This window comes from Lemur catta, chromosome 11 (assembly GCF_020740605.2).
Source record: "Lemur catta isolate mLemCat1 chromosome 11, mLemCat1.pri, whole genome shotgun sequence".
NCBI classification, from domain to species: domain Eukaryota; kingdom Metazoa; phylum Chordata; class Mammalia; order Primates; family Lemuridae; genus Lemur; species Lemur catta.
This window is the reverse complement of record NC_059138.1, coordinates 24,513,014-24,521,179: the sequence shown is the minus strand read 5'-3', so window position 1 is coordinate 24,521,179 and position 8,166 is coordinate 24,513,014. Positions and strand designations below refer to the sequence as shown.

At 36.1% G+C, this 8,166-nt stretch overlaps 1 long non-coding RNA gene across 1 annotated transcript; it reads left to right on the top strand.

Moving 5' to 3' along the window:
• The first annotated feature begins 1,552 nt into the window (after positions 1-1,552).
• On the top strand, positions 1,553-7,897 carry LOC123647454. The gene is made up of 3 exons (XR_006738234.1): positions 1,553-1,649; positions 6,700-6,751; positions 7,737-7,897. It is a non-coding gene; the product is annotated as an uncharacterized LOC123647454 (long non-coding RNA).
• The last annotated feature ends 269 nt before the right edge of the window (positions 7,898-8,166 follow it).

The window sequence follows — 8,166 nt, the reverse complement described above, 5'->3', positions numbered from 1 at the left end:
AATGATGATCTTAGAAAATATTACATCTTTTATGAGAAAGTACAGTACCATAGGACTAAAGTTTACGGTAACTGAGTCATTCTAAATATTCTAAATATCTAAAGATGCAATAGTAAAAATTAACCTGTGTGCTTCCATCACTAAGGGGCTGATTAATATTCATCTAGAAATAAAGTCCTATGGCATAGATGGATGATAATACTCTTCAATTTTAACCATTATTTTAATTGTCCCAGGAGACTGTGTGACTCCCTGCATGACATACATTATGGTTACCACAATGAATGGTGCATAAGTGGTCTATTAATATTGGCTTGATTTTGTAAAGAAACTTTCTTAAAGGAAACACAATTTATGGACCAGCCCAGGTGAGATTCCAGTTGATTTCTTAGTTATTTTTGTTATAAAAATTAGCATTCTTATATATATAACTAAATTCCTTCAGGGTGACTTGGTCTCCAAGAATTTACTTACCCTGACTACAATGAGAAAATCGGGTTTCTGCATCTGCACCTGGGAAGTGGTGACCCCATCCAGAACCAGACACTCTTTGAGACTCAGGCTCTGACAAGCAGCTGTTTCCTCATTACTTCAGTAAATGTCAGTTTTTAAAACTAATCATCGTTAGTTTCATCTTTTTTACATGCATATTTAGGAATAATTTCTATTGTCTTGGTCTCACTTTAGAAAGGATAAACTACCCACACATTTACATTGATGTTTTAAGAAAGCAAATTTGTAGCCCACTTAATTTGAATAATATGTGCCAGCTCTCATGTTAGAAGCGAAAATGGACTGAAATCAATAGATGAGAGTAACTCCAAGAACATTATGGGGCTCTCGTGTCTGGAGCAATAAGGATTCTCTGTAGGACAAAGAGATATCAACTGTCACAACACAAACATTGGGGACATTTGGGGCAGCAAAGCCCAGCCGTGCCTGCTGGGTCAGCAGAACAGGCTCAATATGTAGCCTGCTTACGTACAACTACCAAAACCCAGGGCTAGTTGCCTTTTTAAAAATTATAGAATTTTGGAGCCACAATAATAACTATTTTTAACTATATTTAAATAGTTAATTATATAAGTTAACTATTTTTAACTTATTTTAATTATAATTAATTTATAACTATTTTAGTAGTCAGCTAAGCCAAATGCTTAATATTTCCAATGAGAAAAACTTTTCCCAGAGGTTTCAGGATTTGCCTTTCATCACTCCTAGGAGTAAGCTGAAACTGTCTAACTGTCTGTCTAGAACTTTCTATAGCCCCACCCTTATTGCATTTTAATTTTCACTGAGGGACAAAACTCATGCCTTTCAGTCCTCACCGTAGCTCCATCCCTTAGAAGCACTATATTGACCAGAGGTAAATAATTGTTTTATGTGAGTCTAATTAACCTTATATTGACTAGTCTTGGCCCCAAACTTTATTCCCCCAAATCAGTCTAATATGAGCAGTTGAATCTGTTCAGTTTGATGTGTTTCAGGGATACATGCAGCTATCTGCTTCGAGTAGGAGATGAGGAGCCACCCCTCTACTGAGCAGAAAGTTTCAACTGTTAGAAAAAAGTAGAAATGAACTAAGCCCTCCCAGCTAACAAGATAAAGAAATCGCCTGCAGGAAAGATAGTTGGACACCAGATTGACAGGTACTCTATCTTTACTTTTAAGTTAAAAAAAAAAAAAGTTTCTAAAGAATTGCTATCCTGAGGCAAATTGAACATTGTTTTTTTCATTTTAAATTGTCCCAAATTGTATTCAAAGAAGCTTTTTTCCACAATAGATAAACATTTAGTTAAGAATGACTTATCTAGTATGTGGCCCACCATAGGTGAAAATAACATAGGAAGAATAACAGCCTTCAAAATTTTTCTTTCAATATCTTTTAAGTAAATTAAGTACAAAATGGCATCACAGACTTTTAGTTTCATTTAGGAAATGATTTGTTTACTATCTCAGCTTCCATAAAAGCCATTTAATTAACCCATTCTAGTTATCAAAAATACAGCATGAAAGTGTGAGAGCGAGCAGATAGCTCAGGGCAGTATGCTTATGGGGACAACTCAGCACATAGGTCACAGGAAGATGTCAGTAAAATCATCTAATATAAAGAAGAACATATTTATCTCAGGGTAAACTAATGTCTAAGGTTTAATGGTACTAGGCAGTCCTGAAGTCACTACTGAGATTTCAAGACCCTCCCTGGAATTAATTCATAACTTTTCTTGGTATCTCATTCACAAAACATTTTTTGATCAACTATATGCCAAGTACTGTGTTAGGGGATAAGAATACAAAGTCAAATGGGACAAGAGTCCCTCCCTTAAAGATCATAAACGAATCCAAAGAATTCTTATTTAGCCCAAACATACCAGTGTTATTGAAAGCTGGTTCCATTCTGATTGGTCAATACCTGTGCCCTACTGGTTCTTAAATATTTTGAATATCCTCTACTTCCTTCCTGGTTGCAATTGTAAATTCTAGAAACATGGAAGAACTTAATAAACATGGCACTGAGTGAGTTTTAATAGAAGTACACACAAGGTACCTTGGGAGAATCCTGCAAGGTGTGGTGAACGTCACATAATGGCATTTGAGAAAGTGTCACAGAGAGAAATGACGCTGGAGCTGAGTCTTAAAGAATGAAGTTTGGGGACAAAGGTAGGGATGGGGGAAGGAACTTGCAAGGGTAGAAAAAGTCTGAGCATGCCCAGAATTACCAGGGCATATTCTTTCTTACTGAATAATATTTGGAAACAGCTTAAGATATGTAATTAGATATAGCAACTTCATTTACCTTTCATATTTTCCCCAAATATTCAAGGATATCTGGGAGCATTGTTTAAAACAATTTGAAAGGTAAGAAAGCATAAAATAACCAGAAACTAGGTAAGGTTGTAGCTTCAAAAATGTAAGAAGAGAAGTTTAGATGAAGCCGCCTCTACTTCCCTTTTCCTGGAAGATAGATGGCTTTGACAGGCACTGAGTTCTGGACTCAGGCTGTTAGGAGGAATTGTGGGGAGGATGTCTTTTGGCTGCCTGCCAGCCTCCGAACTGGGGCTGATAAACCACTAAAGTACAATAATGATGCTAAATTATTCTGTCTTGTTCCGAATGATTTTAATATTATTTGGAGAGCTTTCAAATGCTTTTGAATTAAGGGAAGGATTGCAGCCCTAAATTTTAGGAACGTGAGGAAACTGTAAATTATCCGATTAAATTTGAGGTACTTTCATTCTTAAGACATATTATTTTACACAGCTTTTCACATTCCAAAGTCTAAATAGACTTTTTAAATGTTTTTAGAGCCCTAACTTCTTTGTTTTGAAAAGAAATTAACACGGGCTCTTACTTAAATGCATAAATTAAATATATATTCAAATATCCAATAGCAGAGAATGTTGCACATTAGCTTGTTAGTTGAATTATAATCTATGAGTGAAAACCTTAGAGTTTATGAATGATACCCCAGATGGAAAACCAAAAGTATCAGTACATGCCCTTTTTTGACCGGCGAGCCAGTGGGTGGGGAAGCTTTGCTATGCACCATGTCTCAACCCTGACCTCTAGAGGCCGTTCTAAGAATGACAGAGGTGTTCTACCATTTAACAACAGTTCACTGAACTTTATTAAAGCTCCCAAATTTGTCCACGTGCTTTAGTTCATCTGTCCCAGATCACAGTAAACAAATGAGGAAATTATCCTGTTTTAATCCAGAGAAAACAATTCCAGACCTATCTCATTTCCAATATAATCCTTAATACTTTCCAACTGGCCGGAATTTCTGACCTATTCAAGCACTGCTATTAATACTTTATTAATTCTTCTTTTGAATCCTTATGAAGAATGATAATTCAACAACAGTCTCTTTATTTTATTCTTGAAGATGATCAGCAAGACAGTTCTCAGTTTTCCTGAATTATCCTTTACTCTTTTTTCTACATGTCTCATTTTCTAATCTTTACTAATTTTTATGTGTCGTCTATAAGACTTTTGTTAGATATGACGTTGACATTAAAGAACATGCAGCGATGATAAAGATGGATTTATTTATGGCACTTTAGGGAATTTTCATGTATTTATACCTATAAGCTACAAAAGACCATCCTGGAAATCTGCAGTTAATTAAATGAATCCGCTCACAAACAAGCTATTAATCAGATTTCAATAACATGAAGAAATGTTTCTCAAAGCTCACTGATATTCCTTACACCCCAAAGGAATGTTACTTTGACATATACGTATAAACAGGGTGGTGTCAGATGCCACGTGGGGGATCTTGTTCTCCAAGAACTGACTGCTAATGTTCATGCTGGTCACATATGACCCATACCAAAGATCAGAGAACTTACAGCTACCAGGACCAATACTTCTCTGAAGGGCTTGTTGCGAGGCACCATTTTCGCAGAACCCCAGATAAGTGCCACCACATCTCCACCTTTATCCACCAAACTTCTACTGTTCTGAAGATATGTAGAATATGAGACCCACAGGTTATTACCTCTGGGGGCTGCAGAGGGTGGTGTGATTTGGACCTACAGCCTTGCTGAGGGTCACCACCACAACATGAGGCAAAGAAGTGGATACCTCAGGAGGAGGTGGTAAGAGTCTTCCAAGAGTCTTGGTACCTGTGAGAGTTGAACTGATTGAGCATAAGCACCCTGTGGTGAGACGGTAGTGAATGAACTGTTGGATTTACCACATGTCCATAGGGAGTCTATGTCAACATGTTGGAGCAGCAGTTACAGCCAACCATGGAGAGGTCAGTGATCACTCAGTGCAACCAAGAACGTAGCTGCCTTTTGGACATAACTCCCTTTTTCTCACCCCATCACCAAAAGGAGGAAAACATGAGAAGGCTTGTGTAGTTCTCTCCTTCTCTCTTTCTCTTCTCTCCTGTTTCTATTGGGGAAGGAGAGAGAGAAAGAGAAAATAATGAATACGAATCAACACTGCCTTCGAGCAGCTCACCATCTAGTAGAATAAACCAATATGACTATTTTCAGTTAAAATGCAGAGGTCACATGGGCAAATAATTATTTAGCAATTTGTTGAAATATATGGTCAATAAACCTGATTTTATATGTCACACCTATATAAAACCACCTAAATGGTAGTGACTTAAAAAGCTTCTATTTCAATTCCATTTCTTTAATATGATCTGCCCCAAGTGTAAGATACATACCTGCTGTCCCAAAAAGACAACCTAAAAATACCAAAAGCTGTTTGCACCCCTCCTCATTTGTTCCTGATCTCCCACTTCGTCCAGTTCCTCTTTTTATCCTGATTCTTGGCTTCAGTTTCATTTTTTTAAAAACTAGCTTTTGCTACTTTGGATCTGGCATTTATATCTGATTGCTTTGCTTCCTGGCTTATGGCTCTGACCTGGATACCCCAGCCAGTTCTCCCCATTTATTCACCCTGGTGGACAGAAGTGAGAACCACTGAGCTTATCCTCCCCAGCTCCAATTCTAGACTTAACCTTCTCCTGGAGGTTTAAGCACTCACAGAAAGATGTTAACTTGTTAAGTTCCACAGATGTACCCACTTCATAAAGTTTGCTCATCCTTGGAGATCTGGACACTGTGAAAACGGCAGAAACAAAAGATTGTTGCCAGTCTTCCAATTATTATTCTTAATGTTAAAAAAGCACATAGGACACTGACAATATAAAAGTTGAAGTAATGACAGAGTCATGATGACACAGAGATCGTGCAATCCACACAGGTAGGCTGGAGTCCCCTTCACAGCTACTGAGCCCACTGGTGTTTCCTGTGACCAGTGACTCTCAACAGGTAGGTACTGTCCCCTAGCCATAAGGGAGTTCTGAAATGCTGTGGGGGTGGAAATGGCATTTTTGGCTGTTGATGATTGGAAGATGCTATTGAATTTTGTGGGCACAAGCCAGGCACACAATGCATTGAACAGCCCAGCAAAATAAAAGAACCGTCCCACATCCCACAGAACTTGAGAATAATGCACTTGACATTAACATAGGTGAAAACCTCATTTCTAATTATCTAAGTATAGAACACATCTTATGACAAAGACAAATGAAGTACTTTTTACACAATTTTAATCATGCCAATTTTTCCAGGAATGTTACTACTATGCAAATTAAGGTAATTATTTTACTTTGTTTTGTTGAGAATTTTAAAAAGAAATGTCATCGTTTCACGTGAATACATCATAGAGAGCAACGTTTTGGGTAATTGAATCACTAATACATGTGCATCAATCTGTATTTGTAGTAAGTCTGCATAAGTGCAATCATATTACTTCTCTGTTATATCTTTTAATACAGTCATCCCAGATTGTTTACACATTGAAATATACATTATTTATTATAAATCACTTTCATTTTATTGCTCATTTATAGCTAAGATGTTTTATCTATTGGTTTGCAAAATTATGTGTTATCATTTAAGGACAGTAAAGGAGATGTTGCAAAATATCTTTTATAAAAGGGGCACTGGGCCTGGCATAGTTGAAAACCATTGATTGGTTCTATGTTATAGTTCCAAAGTCAGTTCTACTTTCTCACATCTCAATTACTGGTTTCTCTACCAAGAAAACAAAAACAAACAAATTTATTTATTTAAGGATTGTCAAACCACAGATGACAAAGAGTATTTTCTAAACAGGGAAAGAGATTTCAAGGAATGTTTGGTCAAATAATTGAAACTTTTTTTTTTCCAGAAGTGTTGCAAAATTCAACAACTCCATGGAGTTGAGGACACATTTCAAAGGGGTGAGAAGGCTCAGAATTCATTAGGAGGTCAATTCCAGAGATGATATACAAGTCAACAAAATCAAAAACATTTTGCTTAAGGAAGCCAAAATCCACACTCAAATTATTTCATGTGTCCTTGGAAGTATGTTTCCTTGGTATGTGTTGTGTTCACAACAGAATCAAGGATGACATCGAGGACCCACACAAACCAGCTTCCCAGTTCAAATTGAGCTCATGTCAAAGACCCCAGTAATGGGCACAGAAGTAAATTGGAGAAGAGTTGTACTTAGCACAATCACCCACTTTGTTTCTTTGGGAGAAAATACCATATCTTGGACAAAATAGCAAAGATTAACAAAACTATTTTGAAGCATATTTAGTAAAGTGTTTCTATTTTCGTAAAGACATGCCTTCTAGTATAACTAAAGGCATAAAAATTTTAATCTCCTTGTAAATAAACACTTTTTCACAAATAAGAACTGGGCAGACTCAAGAAAACTTTTGTTAACATCTTTCCTTCAAAAGGCAGCAGCATAGTGAGGGTATAATTTACATTACCAAGCCGTTAGAGTAATGTCCCATCTCTCCTATTTGTTACAATTGTTCTGTAAGCTGAGAAGAATGTTTCAATTTTTGATGAACATTTTAAAAAATCAGTTTTATACTTATGTTTTGTCAAGTTTGTATAGATTAGCTAATTAAAATGCAATATAGTCATTATCTGGAAGTAGCTCCAGGAATAATCATTAATTAAATATTAGTTATTTTATTTTAATGAAGAGAAGAAGAAAAACATTTTCCAAGGGAATATTTTTAATTAATAGATTTGTTCTCGAAATTGTAAGACATTAGTATCTGCTCAACAGCTAGATGTCACTTTTATCATAACGAAAATTATGACTAGCATTCAACAATAGGAATATTGCTTAGAAAAATGAGTGTTTATATCATTAAAGCTTTCAAAATGACTGCTGAGATGATGATATATTGTTTTACATTCCAGGAAAAGAAGACACAACCATAACTACAGTTACCAAGTGTACCAGGACCCCTACTTTCCAGAATAGCTTCCAGACTAAGTATTTATTCAAAGATGTGTCACACTTTGAATAAAACACACTTTGTGTGTTCAAAGATGAACACACTTAGGGACAGGAGGTTAGAAAAGAAATGTTCCTGTCACAAACATTTTAATATACATTTCTTATCTTCATATTTTCATAAAACAACTTATGAAAGTATCTTTGAAACATCTTTTTAGAGATACTAGTCCTTGAGCTGTCTAGGACAAAAACCAGTAGATGGTCATTGTTGCTGTCCTGGTACAGCAGGTATTTATTATATTCTCCATGCCTCATGTGCCCATTTATGTATTATTATCATAGATGGCCTTGACTTGATTAGTATTTTTAACTGGAAGGAAAGAGCTCTTA